The sequence below is a fragment of the Henckelia pumila genome, chromosome 2 (genome assembly GCF_033568475.1).
Source record: "Henckelia pumila isolate YLH828 chromosome 2, ASM3356847v2, whole genome shotgun sequence".
Taxonomy (NCBI): domain Eukaryota; kingdom Viridiplantae; phylum Streptophyta; class Magnoliopsida; order Lamiales; family Gesneriaceae; genus Henckelia; species Henckelia pumila.
Genome location: NC_133121.1, coordinates 7863400 through 7884203, shown reverse-complemented (window position 1 = coordinate 7884203; position 20804 = coordinate 7863400). Strand labels below are relative to the sequence as shown.

The 20804-nt window shown below is 35.6% G+C and overlaps 1 long non-coding RNA gene across 1 annotated transcript; it reads right to left on the bottom strand.

Annotated features, from left to right (window-relative positions):
* Positions 1-2407: 2407 nt before the first annotated feature.
* On the bottom strand, positions 2408-4699 carry LOC140882257 (uncharacterized). The gene is made up of 3 exons (XR_012150178.1): positions 4620-4699; positions 3718-3949; positions 2408-2560 (listed from the first exon to the last, which is right to left on the bottom strand). It is a non-coding gene; the product is annotated as an uncharacterized lncRNA (long non-coding RNA).
* Positions 4700-20804: the final 16105 nt, after the last annotated feature.

The following is a 20804-nucleotide window of genomic DNA, read 5'->3' as shown; positions in this document are numbered from 1 at the left end:
TTCTTCAAATGCTTAGAATTTGACCAAAACTTAACCGAATTAGTTCCCGCTTTCGCCAGCATATTCCTAACATCTCATCCCAAGGCTCTTTCAACAGCGTCGGCAACTAGTAGTTCCATATGTGCGTTTTCTCCATTCATGTTAGCCATCTCAGCTCTTTCTTCTTCAAGTTCCCACAGATGGCGCCAATTGATGATACCAAAATTTACCTTGGCTTCGGTCTGGTCGATCAGATCTCCAGATATTCAACAAATCGGGTCGGATCGGGAATGATGGTGCTCTACACAAACAAAAACTTCGTTAGGGGGCGTCGAAGGTGTTTTCGGCGTGACCCCTTCGATGTAGAACTCAATCACCAAGATAATTAGGAGTCTAAAACCAACCCATGAATCATATCAAATCTCGGATTTGTTAGATAGTATCCTTATATGTTACGGATCTTCGTTTATCTGATAATGACCGAAGGTAAGGGTGGGCATAAAATCGAAAAAACCGACCGAACCAAAAAATTTGGTCTATTTGGTTCGGTTTTTGATCGGTTTCGGTTTTAAAATTTATGAAAACCGATTTTTTGGTTTGATTTTCGGTTTTATACCCCCAAAAAATTGAACCGACCGTATTTTAAATAAAATAAGATTTTTATGGATATTGGCCATTGGACCTTACAAATGGGCCTTTATTATCACTTTTATGTTTTCTTCCTTACAAGATGTGAGCCTATTTTAATTAAATATGATTTTTATGGAACTTAATAGTTGCTTTATTGTTTAAATTGAAGTTAATATTATTAATTTTAATGGAATAATTTATGTTTTATTGTTATCAATTCTCTCTTATCAGTATTATGTATTGCATGCATCAAGTAAAATATCATTTTAGTTCTTAAAATTTTTTTAGTATTAACCTTTTTATATTTTGGTTTTCATTTTAGTTTTAAATCCATAATTATTTTAAACATTGCATAATTTTCTTTGTCTCTAAAATAATATTTGCAGTTTTGCAAAATCAATTTAATTCATTACTTAAACCGTATAGAATCGACCAAAAAATCGGACTGTATCACAAAAAACCGGACCGGAGATTATGAAAACCAAAACCAAAAAAACCGAATCATAATAGAGTAAATTCGAACCAAACCGACCGATGCTCATTCTAACCGAAGGTTCTAAATGTTGGGCCCGGGTCGGTCCCCTATAGCACGTGGTTTGACTTAGCCCAAGGAGTTTAGCAGACAGGGCTTACATCACCTGTACTTATTCGAGTCCACATCCCCTCCATGGGCCATGCATTAAGCCCAGTTCAGTATTTTGTCCTGCCCAAGTAGAATCATGTCTAGCAGGCTTTTGCAGCTAAAATTTGTGCTCCAAGTCATCTCCTTTTACCCTAACTGGACAATTTCAGTCTGGAATTCTCATAAAATTAAATTAGATGGGTTTTCAGGTAGATCTCCAAAAATTGGGCTCGGATCGGATCGAACCCACATATTTTATAGGGGCATCACATTCTTTTCAAACGATTCTAGAATGTTAACTGGTTTGTAGAGAGATTATTTTGAGTGTTTTTTGTTCTGTTTGAAAACCAAACTCGACATATTCTCTCTGTGTTCGGTTCATTTTTTAATATTCAAGAACGAGCTAATGTAGCTAAAAGATATTTTAAAGCATGTACTGCTCCTTCCCCTCGACACAAAGATTTCGATCCCAACAATGGGCTTTCAACTTTTAATGTGACTGTGACGTCGCAAAAAAATAAACCATTTGTAGTGGTTTATTACTATAGATGCCTTTATATATTGTCTTTTTTTTCAATATTTATTTTTCATTTTTTGTTAATATATGGACTAGTAAAACATACAATGCGCGCATTTGAGTATTAATGTGTCTAGATATATATATATTTATATTCATTAATTTGCAGATAAAATGATTAAGTACAAATATGTATGAAGTAGCTTCTAAAAAACATAAATAAATAAATAAATAACGTAATCATATCAATTTTTAGAAAATAAACTAGCATTCCACCCGTGCGATGCACGAGATTTTATTTTAATGTAATTAATATTAAAAATTAGTAATATGAGCATTTGAATAAATAATTAAAATACAATTAAACTAAGATTGAGTTTGAATGAAAATAACTTTAAAAAAACAAATCAAATTCGTTTTTTACATTTATTTACTTTATAATTGAGCACTAATAACAATAAATTTAAAATCTTAAAAATATTTGAATAATTTGAAAATCATTGTGAAAGTGAAAATAAGTAAGATCTTTAAAGTTTCTATTGTTAAATTTATATAACAGCAAAAGTAAAATCAAATGTAATAGATTTCAAATGATCTAATACAAATAAAACAAAAAAATTGATTATAAACCATACATTTAGAAACACAAAAATAAATAATTTAGAATTAATGAACAACTTCAAACAACAACACTTGTCATTACATTTTTTTTAAATGTTGTTAATTGACTATCGAAATTTAAAGATTCATATTATTATATGAGAACAATTAAATTTCATCTCACTTTTACAAAAAATGACAACTTCCGAAAGCTGCAACACAGAAACATAAAGATAAAATTAGGATCTCTGAAAAATTCATAATATATAACTTAAATAAAAAACTCATAATATATATATAATTAGTAAAAATAATTGTGTTATTCATGATACAAATACAATATATGCTAATTTACACAATATATTTAATATACCCTAAATATCTTTTTTTTAGAAAAAATTTGACCATCACATTATTCAACTCAAGAAATTTTCAATTCACTTACACGAAAATTTAGTATAAATACAATATATACTAATTCACAAACATATACTAGGGTCCATGAAACTAAATTTTATAAAACTCTTGAATTCAAGTTTTTTCATTTTCTTTATATATAAAAAAAAGATATAAAATATTTTCGAGAAAAAATAATAATATAAAATGTATGCAATATAATAATCATTTTAAATCACTGTATATGATATCAAATACATTAACAAAATAGAGAGAGAATTTATTTAAAAAATGATACGTACAAACTATTCAAATTCAAGAAATTTCCAAATCAGTTAGACGAAAAATTTGTACAAATACCATATATAATAATATACGGGTGTTTGGGATAGCTTACAAACACTTGAAAACAGCTTATAAATTGTTTCAAATCTTATAACCTCTTTAAGTTTGTTTGTCATGTTATAAACTGTCAAATAATCTGTTTGACAGCTTATAAGCTATTTTTAAAAAGGTAAGTTCACCTCTAATTTTTTAACAAAAATCTTACTTTGATATTTTTTCCTATATTATCCTTATATATTTTATTAAATTCTCTCAACGTTCTCTGTCCATTTTTTATACATAATTCATCAAATTTTTTTCTAAATTAAAAATAAAAAGTTTTATTTTTAATATATGTTTAATATTTATGATAAATTTAAAACTATTTTTAAACTAAAAAATTTAACCATTAAACTATTCAAATTTTCATATATTTAAAAAGTAATGATATAAAATGTATGTGATATTATAATTTTTTAAAAAAAGAATCCACTATATATTTTAAAAATAAATCTAGTATACGGTAATGTCGATGCCACCCATGTGGGTAGTACCCATGGGTGGCGTGTCATTTTTTGATTGGCTGGCATCGACATTTCCCCAGTGTACATATGTATATATTGTGTACGAAAAAAATTTGTATTCTTACATGGATCTTCTGGCCACAGAATTCCCAATTCATTCCAACAATTGCCCGTCACACGATAGTAGGAATTGAGAACGAACGATGCCATCCAGGCTAAGTTATCGGCATCATAGCACCCACCTCCAAGCTTAATCGGTCCACAATCAACAATTGAGGAACATGCGAAATTCAGAAATTTCAACATATCACCTTCTTCAGCGCCAGATTCGTATAGAATGCACCAATATTTTTGTAGCTAAAATAAAATTTAAATAAATATTATTATTACTACCATAAACTAATATATATATAGAGAGAGAGAGAGTTTTGATATCAGGCACCCTTGGGTGCTGGGATCCACGTGCACCCGTATTTAAAACATTCGATTGTCTTGAAATTTTCAAGGTAGGGTCGTTTAAAAAATGCGAATTCAACAATATATCATATGATACAAATTTTAATTTCGGTGGTCGAAAATGTGAAGATGGCCGAAAATTGCACATTTAACCTAATTTTCGGTCATCTTCAAATCTCCAACTTATGATGAGATTGAAATATATATCATATGATATATCGTTGGATTTGCATTTTTAGGACAACTTTACCATGAAAATTTCAGGACAATCGAAGTTATTTTTGACATGAGTTGCATGTGGATCCCTCATACTCTAGGGTGCGTGAGATCTTACCTAATATATATATATTATATATATATATATATATATATATATATATATATATATATATATATATATATATACACACATACCCACTATTTATATAAAGAAGCTAATAGCAAAAGGATTGAAAGAAAGGAAATAAAAAAAAAAATGGTTTTTCGAGATAAGAAGAATTTTTTGGCATATCAACGAGTTTTTGGCTTTGGTGGATTCGTAATAAACCGCCAATAAACAATAAAAACTTACCAGTTCATTGGCATAACATCTATGTCCAATCAATGCGAAAAAGATCGAAACAAAAAGCAAATAAAAATTTTTATTAGTCATTTTTTTTTACATGAGTGTGTTGTTTAAGAATAGTATATTATATAGCTAAAAAATATTTGTGAAATTAATGACATATATTTTTTCAAATCCGTGAATCCGAAATATATAAATGATATTATATCTATGAATACCATATTTACTATATCCATTAATATGTTTATAATATTGAAACAATTATATGAGAATATATTCGCAGATTATGCTTGATTACAATATTTTATTCAATAAATATTTGCAATTAATTAATCTTTATTACAAAATCTTAATTTAGAAGAAAATCGATTTTCTGGTGAATCTGCGAAAATTAAATTATTTCTCGGGCAATGACGATTTTAACGAGAAAGAGGACAAAGACAAACAATTCGGTCTAATAGAAAACAAATTCAGACAATGAATCGGGCATGAAATTGCATAACGAACATAAACATATAGCATCTATTCCAGTTCGATTACCTTCATGGACAACACAACTATGTTCAGATATATTCTCTCAAACACCAACGTAACCTCAGATGGTTGATGGGTAGCGATTCATTGTCCAAAGATTTCAAGTGTTCATCGGCGCCGATGTGCAAGAGTGACTTTTAATCAATCATAATGTTTATCCAAGATCAATAATTACTTCAAACATGAGATTGAAAACAATAAAAAATAATCAAGCACATCAAAAAATAGGGCCATACGATTTTGAATATTTGATATTGCTGTAAAAAAAAATAAATAAATAAATAAATTTTGATCTCGTTTTTTTATTTTATTTTATTTTTCTACATTTAAGTTCTATTTCATGAAGATATAATGTTATGTTATTTCTTAATTACATTTACACGGAGCCAAAATTTCATGCCACCATTTTTATCATACTCACTCAAATTCATTTATTACTATTGGATTATGAAATGATTAAGACTTCGTTTGGTATCAAAAGTCAGACCAAAAAAATATTTTTTTTATTAAAAAAAAGTTTTTTTTTAGTTAGTAAGATGTTTGGATGACCAAATAGGTGTTTAAAAAGCACTTTTTAATGTCAAAATTAGAGTTTTTTCAAAAGCCAAAAATTATAGCTTAAAAAACACTTTTTTTAAAAAAAATATCTACAATATCCAAACGGGCTCTAAATATGAAATCCACAAAGGTGGATAAGTTTATGATCCAAAAATTATAATTCAATATGGTAAATAAGGGCATAACTCACCTTAGACATTAAGAAACAACCATAATTTCATAAATAAGAGTGGTTGTTAGCAATATTTGTCTTAACTTATAGAACTAATATATATAATCTTACGCAAAGAATTACTATTTTTGCAATGATAATACATTTATGTTAAATAATGAAGTAATTTGAGGTTTGGACTCTTTAAATGAACAGATTAGTGATTTGAGTGAGAGTGTAAACTGTAAACACACTATTACCAAACTATGTTTTAACACAATTTGATGCGTGTAAATATAGATATAGCCTATATATGCTTGAAATCGAAAACGAGCTAGGTTGGAATAACCACATAAATGGCTTGAATTATTTTAATTATTTGTAATTTGTTATCTACGCGCGACCATAAAGTAATTAATTTTTTTTTAAGTTGTTATACATTTATTTTTTACAATCATAGATATGGAGACTCTTCCACAAAGGTTATGATAAACTATATTCTTCGGTCAGCTAATCTTCCAAGTATATCTCTCTCCTCGCATTCTCTCTCGGCCGATGTATCTACTTCCTTTCTCCCTTCACCATTTCGAAATTTCAAGCTCCGATCTATTCCGCCTCGTTGCTTGAAAAACTGATTTGAGCATAGATTTAGTATCCTCTCGTTGAGGGCTTTCTTCCAGTACCCATTTCCCTAACTTTTAAGCACTCTGTCGAACCCTTTTTCCTGCCATCGTCGTTTCGCCATCCCTTTGCCGTCGCCGACCGTCGCCTAGTCTAGGAGGAAGGCTTTCCAAGAACGGGTAACCGATGTATCATTTTGTTGGAACATCAACGTTCGGCGAATATACAGTTGTGCATGTTGGTTGTGTCGCCAGGAGCAATCCTGCGGCGCCTCTAGATAAAAGTTTGTATTCTTAGCTGTGGGATATCAACATGTACAAAGAGGAAGATCAAAGAAGAAGAAGAAGTCAAAATCCCACCTCAAGAATGCGATTTATTAACGGGAAATTGGGTTTTCGACAATGTTTCTCACCCACTATACAAAGAGGAAGAATGCGAGTTTCTAACAGCACAAGTAACTTGCATGAGAAATGGAAGGAAGAATTCTCTTTACCAGAACTGGAGATGGCAGCCCAGAGATTGCAATTTGCCCAAGTAAATTTCATTATATATTTTTCTTTGATCAGTTGATTTATTTTTTGTTGGAAAATTCTTGGAATTATTGGACTAATAATTTGATAATGGGCTTTTCCATTGTGTATGGAAATTGGGCTTGTGAATAAATAGGTGGATGGTTATGTGAGGAATATTTGTTATCCCACATTGGAAAAATATGATGGCAAGGGTGAGCTTATATTGTGTTACACTTTGAGAATGTGTAAGAATATCTAGTGAAGAGGCTCTCTTTCACGCGCGCCCCCATGCACGCCTGCGCAGGGGGGTGCAAATCTTGGGTCCGATTTGAACTGAAAATGTCTTGACTTGTGTGCGTGACCCGGGTGCGTCGAATGTCGGATTGATCAAGGCAAAAGTTGCCGGCAGAGTTGGCTACGTTTTGCAAAATTTTTTCGAAAAAATAGCTGCATGGATATGACCCTTCAGCTGTTGCAGAATCTCCAACCACTGATGTGACTCACCATCTGCTGGCTACCCAGAAGTGTCGGTTTTGATGCCCTGAATTTCCCGAGTGCCTATATGAAAAGGCATGTTGTATCTAGTCCAAAAGCAGTTAACAGCCTCCCACACGAAATTCTCTACTACGCATGCACTGCACTCTGCTGCATAATTCCCAGAACTTGTGCGTACTATTTTGCATGCTACTGCTACCTTCGCTTTCTTCTTCTGCTCGTTCTTCAGCTCCGAGCTTCTGTTTCGAGCTTCCTTGTGATAACGTTCGGGTACTTCTTCAGTTCGCTGGTGTAGTGCCACTGTGCTAGGCGACTACAGGTCCTTCCGTTGTATCCTGGGAAACATATGTCCGTGTTGATACTCCGAACACATCCGGGATTGGACGAATATGTTTTAAGGAAACTGTACGTTGTACAGGCCTCGGTTTTTCTTCTGATATTTCCTTGCTCGTTTGCGTGCGGCTTCCCTACTGTCTCGGCTCCTACATATCATTGTTCATTCGGTTTTATTACGCACTCGGATCTTGTATTTATTGGTGGCTTCGGTTCACAACAGAGATTTTTCACAACAAACTTAAAACATATTATTATCTTCGTCATTCGGCTACGTCGATCAAGCTCAATATGGATGCTTCTTTGACTCCTTCCAATGTTTCGAAGGTCACTCCTGCTCCTGCTGCTACTGTGACTCTGAGCCATGCTGACAGGCCAGAGAAATTCGAGGGCTTGAATTTCAAAAGGTGGCAACAAAAGATGTTGTTTTACTTGACCACCTTGTATCTAGCCAAGTTTCTCAAAGAGGATTCTCCCACATGTGTTGAGGGAGATGTAAACAGTACTCGTGTTGTTGATGTCTGGTACCATTCAGATTTCTTGTGTATAAATTATATCATGAATGGTTTGGCTGATTTGCTGTATAACGTGTACAGTGAGAAAAAGAAGTCCCGGGAACTGTGGGAGTCTTTGGATCGAAAATACAAAACCGAAGATGCCGGGGCAAAGAAATTTATTGTTGGCAGATTCTTGGACTATAAAATGATCGACTCTAAATCAGTGATCAGTCAAGTTCAAGAACTCCAAGTGCTCTTGCATGAGATTCATGCAGAGGGCATGGTGCTTGGTGAAACCTTCCAAGTGGCAGCCATTATTGAGAAGTTGCCTCCTGCTTGGAATGATTTCAAGAATTATTTGAAGCACAAACGAAAGGAGATGAATGTTGAAGAACTAATTGTTAGACTTCGTATCGAGGAAGACAACAAAAGTTCGAAAAAGCGATTATATTCTCCAAGTGCCGATAAGGCTAATATTGTTGAGCAGAAGAAAAGCTCAAAGGCAAAGAAATTTGCTGCTGGAGGCTCCAAGTTGGGTCCAAAGAAAGATGTGTTCAAAAAGAAGTTTCTTGGTAAATGCTATAATTGTGGTGCTCCGGGTCACAAGTTTGCTGATTGCAAGAAACCGAAAAGGAACCGTGAGGCAAATCTCATGGAGGAAATGTCTAAAGAGGTTTCAAACATGGACCTCTGTGCTGTCATTTCTGAAGTGAATATGGTTGGATCAAATCCAAGGGAATGGTGGATCGACACTGGTGCCACCCGTCATATTTGTTATGACAAGGACATGTTTGCTACTCTTGATAAATCAGAGAATGGTGAAAAATTGTTTATGGGCAATTCTGCTACCTCTGATATCAAAGAACAAGGGAAAGTGATCTTGAAGATGACGTCCGGAAAAGATCTGACTCTTAACAATGTGTTATATGTGCCAGAAATTCGAAAGAATTTGGTGTCTGGTTCGCTTTTGAATAAGCATGGTTTTCGTATTGTTTTTGAGTCAGATAAGGTTGTTTTGTCTAAATGTGGAATGTTTGTTGGGAATGGTTATGTTTGTGATGGCTTATTTAAGCTAAATGTAATGGCTATTAAGCCAAAAATAAATAAAGTGAAAGCTTCTATTTATTTGCTTGAGTCTTTCAATTTGTGGCATGGTAGACTAGGACATGTTAATTATGATACAATTCATAGATTAATTAACTTGAAAAACATACCCACATTTCATATTGATAAAAATCACAAATGTGAAATTTGTGTTGAGGCAAAATTAACAAGATCATCTTTTAAATCCATTGAAAGAAATAATGGACCCCTTGATTTAATTCACACTGATATATGTGATTTAAAAGGAATGCAAACACGTGGTGAAAATAAATACTTCATTACTTTTGTTGATGATAGCACAAAATATTGTTATATGTATCTTCTTAAAAGTAAAGATAAAGCTATTGAAAAATTTGTCCACTATAAAAGTGAAGTTGAAAATCAACTTGAAAAGAAAATTAAGGTGCTACGAAGTGATCGTGGAGGTGAGTATGAATCACCATTTGCTGAGTTTTGTGCTCAACATGGTATCAGACACGAAAGAACTGCACCTTATTCTCCTCAGCAAAATGGTGTTGCAGAGAGGAAAAATCGTACTTTGAAAGAAATGATGAATGCACTGTTATTGAGTTCTGGTTTGTCACAGAACATGTGGGGGAAGCTGTTTTAACAGCTAATTACCTTTTGAATAAGGTACCCCGAAAAAAGCAAGATAAAAGTCCATATGAATTATGGAATGGAAGAACACCGTCCTATTAATATTTGCGAGTGTGGGGGTGTCTTGCTAAAGTAGTTGTATCTACTCCGAAAAAGGTCAAGATTGAACCTAAAACTGTTGATTGCATTTTTATTGGTTATGCACACAACAGTAGTGCTTATCGATTTATTGTATATGAATCTCAAATACCTGACATTCATAAGAATACAGTAATGGAATCAAGAAATGCTTCATATTTTGAAAATGTGTTCCCTTGCAAATCTAAGGAAGAATCATGTTCATCCAAAAGATTTCATCAGACAATGGAACAAGAGGTTAACCATGGGGTTGAACCTAGACGTAGCAAGAGAGCTAGAATTGAGAAATCCTTTGGTCCGGATTTCATTACTTTCATGATGGAAAGTGAACCTCAAAGCTTTAATGAAGCTGTGAATTCATCTGAAGGACCTCAATGGAAAGAGGCGATAAATTCTGAAATAGAATCTATTTTGCAAAATCATACGTGGGAACTAGTGGACCTTCATCTAGGAAGCAAACCTCTAGGTTCTAAATGGATTTTCAAAAGGAAGATGAAATCAGATGGAACAATAGATAAGTATAAATCCAAATTGGTAATCAAGGGTTACCGTCAACCTGAAGGGCTTGATTACTTTGACACTTATTCTCCAGTAACGAGAATTACTTCAATTCGGGTGATACTTGCAATTGCCGCTTTGCGGAATCTTGAAGTACACCAAATGGATGTAAAGACTGATTTTCTAAACGGAGATTTAGAAGACGAAATTTACATGGAACAACCTGAGGGATTTTCTGCACGTGGGCAAGAAAATAAGGTTTGTAAATTGGTGAAGTATTTATATGGCTTAAAGCAAGCACCAAAATAATGGCATGAAAAATTTGATAAAGTCATGCTAGGAAGTGGATTTAAAATTAATGAATGTGACAAATGTGTATACGTTAAAGACACTGAAAATGGATACATCATTTTATATCTTTACGTAGACGACATGCTTATCATCGGGAATAATGATAAGATGATTCAATCCACTAAGAAATTGTTGAACTCAAAATTCGACATGAAAGATTTGGGATTAGCTGAAGTCATCCTTGGAATTAAAATTCATAGAACATCTGAAGGGATGGTTCTAAGTTAGTCACATTATGTGAATAAAATTCTTGAGAAATTTAATAAGGATGATTCTGCATTAGCTAGAACCCCCGATAGATACAAGTCAACATCTATCAAAGAATCGGGGTGAGAGTGTCTCTCAATTAGAATACTCTCGTGTAATTGGAAGTCTGATATACTTAATGAGTTGTACACGACCAGACATTGCTTATGCAGTAAGCAAATTGAGTAGATTCACGAGTAATCCAGGAGTTGAAAACTGGAATGAAATTGTCAGATTGCTAAGATACTTAAGGTATACTTGTGATCATGGGCTGCACTATACCAGATATCCTGCTGTAATTGAAGGATACAATGATGCGAACTGGATATCTGATATGAAAGATTCAAAATCTACAAGTGGATTTGTATTCACTTTAAGAGGTTCAACAATATCTTGGAAATCTTCTAAACAAACCGTTATAGTCAGATCCACGATGGAATCTGAATTTATAGCACTTGATAAGTGTTCTGAAGAGGCTGAATGGTTTGTTTAGAAGATTTCCAAGATATTGCTGGTTGCGTTTATTTTTAGAAGATGTTCCTAGATGGGTAAAACCTGTGCCGGTTATTTGTATTCATTGTGATAGCCAATCTGCAATTGGAAGGACACAAAACAATATGTATAATGGTAAGTCTAGACATATACGTCGTAGACATAATACCATTAGACAATTACTCTCAACTGGAGTTATCTCTATTGACTATGTCAAGTCAAAGGATAATATAGCGGATCTGTTAACCAAAGGGTTAAACAGAGAGTTAGTTGAAAAATCGTCAAAAGGAATGGGAATGAAGCCTATGGAATAAATTGATGCGAAGGAAAACCCAACCTACGATGACTGAAGATCCCAAGAACTAGGTTCAATGGGACAACCTAATCGCATTAGTTTGGTAGATCATTGTGGGAGTAATCCCTAGTCTATTCCTTATATGAAACAGTGAATGTTGAGGATAAGCATATGGCTTTTAATGATTCTGATGGAATTAAATATAGAATCATCTATGTAAAAGAGAAGCGGAGCCGCTTCGAAGGAATTGCTAGGCACAATTCTAGATCCTCTTACAGAACCAGGCGGGTGTTCATGGCCAAAACGAACACAATCATGAGAACTGAAGAGTATCAGGATGATTCCTGTGTGAAGTATATTTTAATTTACAAGAACGGATATACAGTTCAAATACATCGCGTATACTGTCAACCAGTAAATTACTATGCTTTCACAAGGGAAGGTTCAAAGGGTAACACCTACCTATCCTATGCAGGATTTCAACTGTTGAATGTTATCACGTCTATCGTCGTTTATCTTTCAAGTGGGGGATTGTTGGAAAATTTTTGGAATTATTGGACTAATAATTGGATAATGGGATTTTCCATTGTGTATGGAAATTGGGCTTGTGAATAAATGGGTGGATGGTTATGTGAGGAATATTTGTTATCCCACATTGGAAAAATATGATGGAAAGGGTGAGCTTATATTGTGTTACACTTTGAGAATGTGTAAGAATATCTAGTGAAGAGGCTCTCTCTCTCGCGCGCCCCCGTGCACGTTTGCGCAGGGGGGTGCAAATCTTGGGTCCGATTTGAACTGGAAATGTTTTGTGACTTGTGTGCGCAAACCGGGTGCGTCGAATGTCGGACTGATCAAGGCAAAAGTTGCCGGCAGAGTTGGCTACATTTTGCAAAATTTTTTTCTGGAAAAACAGCTGCATGGATGTGACCCTCCAGCTGTTGCAGAATCTCCAACCACTGATGTGACTCACCATCTGCTGGCTACCCAAAAGTGTCGGTTTTGATGCCCTGAATTGCCCGAGTGCCTATATGAAAAGGCATGTTGTATCCAGTCCAGAAGCAGTTAACAGCCTCCCACACGAAATTCTCTACTACGCATGCACTGCACTATGCTGCATAATTCCCAGAACTTGTGCGTACTGTTTTGCATGCTACTGCTACCCTTCGCTTTCTTCTTCTGCTCGTTGTTCAGCTCCAAGCTTATGTTTCGAGCTTCTCTGTGATAACGTTCGGGTACTTCTTCAGTTCGCCGGTGTAGTGCCGCAGTGCTAGGTTGTAAGGCCCCGGATTAATTAATATTAATTCGAATTTATTAAATTTTAATCCGAGTATATTTAATTTGGAAATATTTAGAGTTTTGATTTAAATTCTAATATTTTTAAATTATTTAGGATTGAAATTGAATTAAAATAAGGGCCGAGGACCAAATTGCAAATAGTGAAGAATTGAGGGGCCAAAGTGCAATTTTGGCTAAAGTTATCAGATTTTGAAATGATTATCAGCATGTATACGTGTATCTTTCTTATCAAATTCAGAAAGTAAGAACAGAGAAGCCGTTTTCTTCAATTTTCCTTTGCAACTTTGAGTTTCAATTTGCCGTAACTTTGAACCGGTTGTCCGATTTTGATTCCGTAAATTGTTCTGGAATCCTGAAGACGAGGGCTTCGATTTAGTGTAAGTGTTCATATCTTTCAGTATGGTTTGAAGCTCGAAAGATGATAGATATCAGATGTTGAGTTTTCGATTATGTTTATCGACGTTTATGCGATTCTATATCGAAACCGGATTGATGAGTTTGTGTTATTTGTATCCAATCTTGATTCCAGCATGTTAATCGATTTTTATAGCTATTGAGATGAAGTTTTGAATGATATATCAGCTGGTTTTCTTGATTGAGAGCACGTACATATGGTTTGAATAAAAGAAATGGTTTCGGGATTACGTCGGTTACCGATTTTGAATCGCTACGTCGTTTAATCGAGTTTTGGAACTGTTTTGATAGCCGATATTTGAGTTGAATTTGTTGTTGAGATGTTTTGAATGTTATAGTATGTTTCTTATTCAGTTTCAGTTGAGTTTGAAGGCTAAACGACACAAGACGTCGACTTGAACTAACGAAGAAAGAGTTGAGGTTTGAAATGTGATTGATTGATGAATTCTTGATGGTTTTGACTCGTTTCTGAAATGATAGATTGGTATGAAGTTTGATATATGTATTTTGGTTGTATCTTTCAGATTTGAAGAGTTCAGAACCGAGATAAACGAAGGTATAATGACGACATTGCGAAGTAGGGACTTTGAAACTCAAGAACGACTAATCTTGAGTTGGCCCACAAAAACCACATACTTATTTATGTTTGTGATTTGATTGTGATGTTGTCGATCCATCACAGGTAGTGGATCTTTATTTTCAAGTTGATATGATGCTATATTGAATTGATTCTATGCCAAGGTTGCTGTTAACCTTATTTGCGAGTCGGTTACGAACTCGTTAGATGGATATCCATGTCAAGATCATTTATGAATCTTGATGGCCTCGAAGTTATGTGAATCAATTCGTATTTAAAGCGTTTACGTACTCTATTTGTTGAGTCGAGTTTAAATAGAGTCAAGATGATTTATTTAACGCTTTCTATATGTTGGTTATACTGAGAATGTTTTCTCACCGGAGTTTATCCGGCTGTTGTCTTGTTTTGTATGTGTGCATGACAACAGAAGGGGCAGGAGCTAGTCATCGACGTCATTGACAGCTGGGAGAGAGTCTAGCATGTGAGGACTCGGGTTGTAGATGATGTCTTGAACTTTAGAAGCAAGGAACCTTGGTCTAGTTTGTTTTAGACTACATGTATGAAGTATGAAATAATTGATGTCATTTATCGTTCTTTAGCGATTTGTTTGATGTAATAAATGCATGTATAGATGCTTGAGACCTTGGTTATGCTTATATATCATGTTTTGGATCGAGTTTGGAATTTGTATGAGATTTCTTAGACTTGGTACAGATGATTGAGGATGTTTTCTATGCTGAGAAAAGGTTGAGAATTTCTGAATATTTTTCTGCCCAGGACTGCGCCCGAGCTGCAGAAAAGAGCAGCCCCGAGCTGCACCTCTGTTTTGAGTAAAACAGGGTGCGCTCGCGCGGCTAAAAAGCGCAGCTCATTTTAAAATTTTTTTTTTTTATTTTCTTTTCCTTTTCTTTATAGCTTAAAGTTAGATTTAATTCATGATTTTGGATTAATTTTGTGAGTTGAGAGATTAAGAACAGGGTCGTCACAACAGGTGGTATCAGAGCCTAAGTTTCTCGGACTGAGAATAGATGAGCGGGGTTAGATCGAGTCTTTTATTCTGATTTAGTTATTCTTGAAGAATGTTTATTATTTGACTTGATTTACAGCTTTAAGAATTGCATGTTATCTGTTATCTGATATGATTGGAAGCATTTATGATTACGACTGAATCAAATTCGATCTTTTGAGAAGGCATTGTGAGTTGAAACAGAATGGTTTTATCTGAGATTGAACTGTACACTAATATGTTTGATTATCAGATATGCCTCCCCGACCAGCACCGAGGGTTAGACAAACATTGGCTATGAATGAGCCTGAACAGACAAATGCTGCACAGGTCCCAGTGACAGCAACTGAACATGGACAGGGTAGTACTTCTACTGATGAGTTTAGTGATGCTAATCCGATGGAGAAACTTCTGAAATGATTTCAGTCATTCCAACCCCCAAAGTTGCAAGGAACTGAGAATGCTGTGGAATGTGAGAATTGGCTGGAAGATATTGAGCAGTTATATGAGTCTATTGACTATTCAGATGATCGTCGTGTGAGACTGGTTATTCATCAACTGCATGGCCTTGACAAGAGTTGGTGGATAGCGACGAAGAAAGCATTGGAGAACCAAGGTACTGTTATTACCTGGTCTGTATTTCGAACTGCTTTCTATCAGCGTTTCTTTCCTGTGTCTTATCGCAAGGACAAAGGAGCAGAGTTTGCGATTTTGCAACAGGGACAGTTAAATATCGAGGAATATGTTGCCAAGTTCACTAGCTTGTTGAAGTTTGCTCCACATATCGCTGTTAGTGATGAAGCTCAAGCCGATCAATTCATCAATGGCTTGAATCCTGATGTATTTATACTTGTGAATTCGGGAAGACCGAATACCTTTGTTGATGCTCTGAATCGAGCAAAGGGTGCAGAAACAGGGATATTGAAACAACGAGGAGCACAGTTTGTGCCACAGCCAGTGAGACAGTCTCAAGAACAGTCACAGATTCCACCTCCACCTCGATTTGAAGCTGGAGGTAGCAGTAGTGGAAAGAAGAATTTTTTTAAGGGCAAGAGTAAACAGTTCAAGAGATCTGGTGGTAGTAGCTCTTCGAGTTCAGGTAGTTCCCAATAGTCTAGGGCTGGACAGAAGCCTGATGTGTATTTCACCAAGTGTGGTGGACGCCATACCAATGAACAATGCCGAGGTGTATTTGGAAGCTGCCACATTTGCAGCAAGATGGGACACTTTGCGAGGGTGTGTCCACAACGAGGTTCTGAAGGTGTACAGGGTGCAGGATCATCGAGACCGGTAGGTCAACCTACATCTTCTGTTCACTCTTTTCAACCACAGCCTGTAGCACCGAGTAGAGGAGGAGGTCAGACAGTGAATCAACCTCCCAGGCAACAAGCACGAGTGTTTGCATTGACAGAAGAGCAAGCACAAGCAGCACCGGACGATGTGATTGCAGGTAACTGTTTTCTTTCTGGTTATCCTGCCTATGTCTTATTTGATACTGGTGCATCGCATACCTTCATATCTGAACGATTTGTTACGATGTATTCATTGCCTGCTGAGTCATTAGCTACTGTAGTGTCTATATCTTCACCGTTGGGAAAAGGTATAGTATCAGTGAAATCTGTTAGAAACTGTGTACTACAGTACGAAGGTAATGAAGTTGAGCTTGACTGTATTGTTCTTGGTTTATCTGATTTTGATTGTATAATCGGTATCGATATGCTAACCAAGTACAAAGCAACAGTGGACTGTTTTCAGAAGATTGTGAAGTTCAGACCTGATATGACTGATGAGTGGAAATTCTATGGTAAGGGATCACAAGCCAGAATTCCTTTGATATCTGTTCTTTCTATGACTGACTTCTTACAGAAAGGGGCGGAAGGATTCCTTATTTATGCAGTCGATATATTGAAGACTAGTCCGAAATTGACTGATATACCGATGGTGAGTGAGTTTCCAGATGTATTCCCTGACGAGATTCCAGGATTGCCACCGTACAGAGAGGTAGATTTTGGTATTGAATTGATTCCAGGTACATAACCGATATCGAAAGCACCTTATCGAATGGCACCGATTGAACTGAAAGAATTGAAAGACCAACTCGAAGATTTGTTGGCCAAGGGATATATCAGACCGAGTGTTTCCCCTTGGGGTGCTCCGGTATTATTTGTTCGAAAGAAAGACGGATCGATGAGATTGTGTATTGACTACCGGCAATTGAACAAAGCAACGGTAAAGAATCGCTATCCTTTACCTCGTATCGATGATTTATTTGATCAATTGTAGGGATTGTCAGTATATTCGAAGATTGACTTACGATCCGGATATCATCAACTGAGGGTTAGAGACGAAGACATTCTTAAGACTGCGTTTAGAACCAGGTATGGCCATTATGAATTCATAGTCATGCCTTTTGGTCTAACGAATGCACCAGCAGTTTTTATGGGATTGATGAATAGAGTATTTAAAAGATATTTAGATGACTTTGTGATTATCTTCATTGATGATATATTGATATACTCTAAGAATCTGTGTGAACATGCTGATCATCTCCGAACTGTATTGAGAATATTAAGAGAAGAGAAATTGTATGTCAAGTTATCCAAATGTGAGTTTTGGTTGCAGCGAGTTGTTTTTCTTGGTCATGTGATTTCAGGAGATGGCATTTCAATGGATCCGAGTAAGGTTGAAGCTGTGATCAGTTGGCAGAGACTGACATCTGTGCCAGAAATTCGAAGTTTTATGGGCTTGGTAGATTATTATCGTCGATTCATTCGAGATTTTTCATCTATAGCGAAGCTATTACACAGCTTACACACAAGAATGCACCATTTGTATGGTCTGAGGCGTGTGAAAGAAGTTTTATCGAACTCAAAAAGAGATTGACTACAGCGCCAATTTTAATAATCCCTACAGGTACTGGTGATTTTGTTGTTTATTGTGATGCTTCTCACCAAGGTTTGGGATGTATTTTAATGCAGAAAGGACATGTTGTCTCTTATGCTTCTCGAAAACTAAAACCACATGAAGTCAGATATCCGATTCATGATCTTGAATTGGCTGCAATCGTCTTTGCCTTGAAAATCTGGAGACATTATTTATATGGCGAGAAGTTTGAAATCTTTTCTGATCACAAAAGTCTGAAGTATCTGTTCTCACAATCTGAGTTGAATATGAGACAACGACGATGGCTTGATTTGTTGAAGGATTTCGATTGTGAAATCAAATACTATCTGGGAAGATCTAATGCAGCAGCAGATGCCCTGAGTAGAAAAGTATGTGCTCTATCTTTATCTACTGTAGGTGTATCTAATTTGATTGAGAATTGTTGTGTTTCTGGGTATGTATTTGAGACAGATAGAAGATCTATGAGAGTTTATGCAATCAGTGCTGAGCCAGAGTTATTGATTCGTATCAAAGAAGCACAAAAGGCCGATCAAAATGTGCAGAAGTCGATTGAAATGATTCGATCAGGACATCAGTCTGAGTACAAGGTTAGTGACGATGATATTTTATATGTGAATGACCGAATAGTTGTTTCCGATATTGCAGACTTGAGACAGAATATTTTGAAAGAAGCCCATTGTAGTCGCTTTAGTGTTCACCCTGGAGGCAGAAAGATGTACAACGATTTGAAGAGTCAGTACTGGTGGAAACAAATGAAGTCTGATGTGACTGAATTTGTATCTAAATGTTTGAATTGCCAACAGGTGAAAGCTGAAAGAAAGAAACCAGGTGGCTTATTACAGAGTTTATCGATTCCTGAATGGAAATGGGACCACATTTCCATGGACTTTGTAACAAAGTTGCCACGATCATCTCGAGGATGTGATGCTGTTTGGGTGATCATCGACAGATTGACGAAATCTGCGTGCTTTATTCCCTACCGAATGACTTATCGTCATGGTCAAATGGCGGATCTCTATATTCGAGAAGTGGTAAGACTACACGGTGTGCCGAAGTCGATTGTATCTGACCGAGATCCGAGGTTCACTTCGCACTTTTGGCATAGCCTACAGGAAGCTCTAGGTACGCGTTTACATTTGAGTACTGCTTATCATCCTCAAACTGACGGTCAATCCGAACGAACTATTCAGACTCTTGAGGATATGCTTAGAGCTATCATAATTGATTTTGGGACTACATGGCAAGATTCTATACCACTCGTGGAATTTTCTTATAACAACAGTTATCAGACGAGTATAGAGATGGCACCATTCGAAGCATTATATGGGAAGAAGTGTCGATCGCCTTTGTATTGGGATGATGTTTCTGAGGTACCTGAGTTAGGGCCAGATATGATCAGACAGATGACTGAGAAGGTGAAACTGATACAGCAAAGAATGAGAACAGCACAGCACAGACGAGATATGAGAATGTACGACGATGGCCGTTATCTTTTGATCAGGGAGATAGAGTGTTTCTGAAAATTTCACCGTTCAGGGGCACCGTTCGATTTGGCAAACGAGGGAAATTATCTCCGAGATATATTGGGCCGTATGAGATTCTCGAGAAGATAGGCAATCTATCTTATCGACTCGCTCTTCCTATGTCTTTATCTGGAATACATGATGTCTTTCATGTATCGATGTTGAGGAAGTACATATCTGATGCATCTCATGTGATTCGCTCCGATGAAGCTGAGTTGGATGACACTCTTAGCTATTTCGAGTAACCTATTCAGATTCTTGATAGCAAGACAAAGCAACTCCGAACGAAGACCATTCCATTGGTGAAGATTCAATGGAGTAGACACGGAGTTGAAGAAGCAACGTGGGAAGTCGAAGAAGATATGAAGCAACGATTTCCTTATCTATTTTACTGATGTGAGTTCTTATTCAGTTTTCAGTTATTCTTTATTCTTATGAGCATGCGGACTGCATATCTATACTATTTATGAATTCGAGGACGAACTCATGTCTTAGTGGGGGAGAAATGTAAGGCCCCAGATTAATTAATATTAATCCAAATTTATTAAATTTTAATCCGAGTATATTTAATTTGGGAATATTTAGAGTTTTGATTTAAATTCTAATATTCTTAAATTATTTAGGATTGAAATTGAATTAAAATAAGGTCCGAGAACCAAATTGCAAATAGTGAAGAATTGAGGGGCCAAGTGCAATTTTGGCTAAAGTTATCAGATTTTGAATTGATTATCAGCATGTATACGTGTATCTTTCTTATCAAATTCAGAAAGTAAGAACAGAGAAGCCGTTTTCTTCAATTTTCCTTTGCAACTTTGAGTTTCAATTTGCCGTAACTTTTGAACCGATTGTCCGATTTCGATTCCGTAAATTGTTCTGGAATCCTTACGACGAGGGCTTCGATTTAGTTTAAGTGTTCATATCTTTTAGTATGGTTTGAAGCTCGAAAGTTGATAGATATCAGATGTTGAGTTTTCGATTATGTTTATCGACGTTTATGCGATTCTATATCGAAACCGGATTGATGAGTTTGTGTTATTTGTATCCAA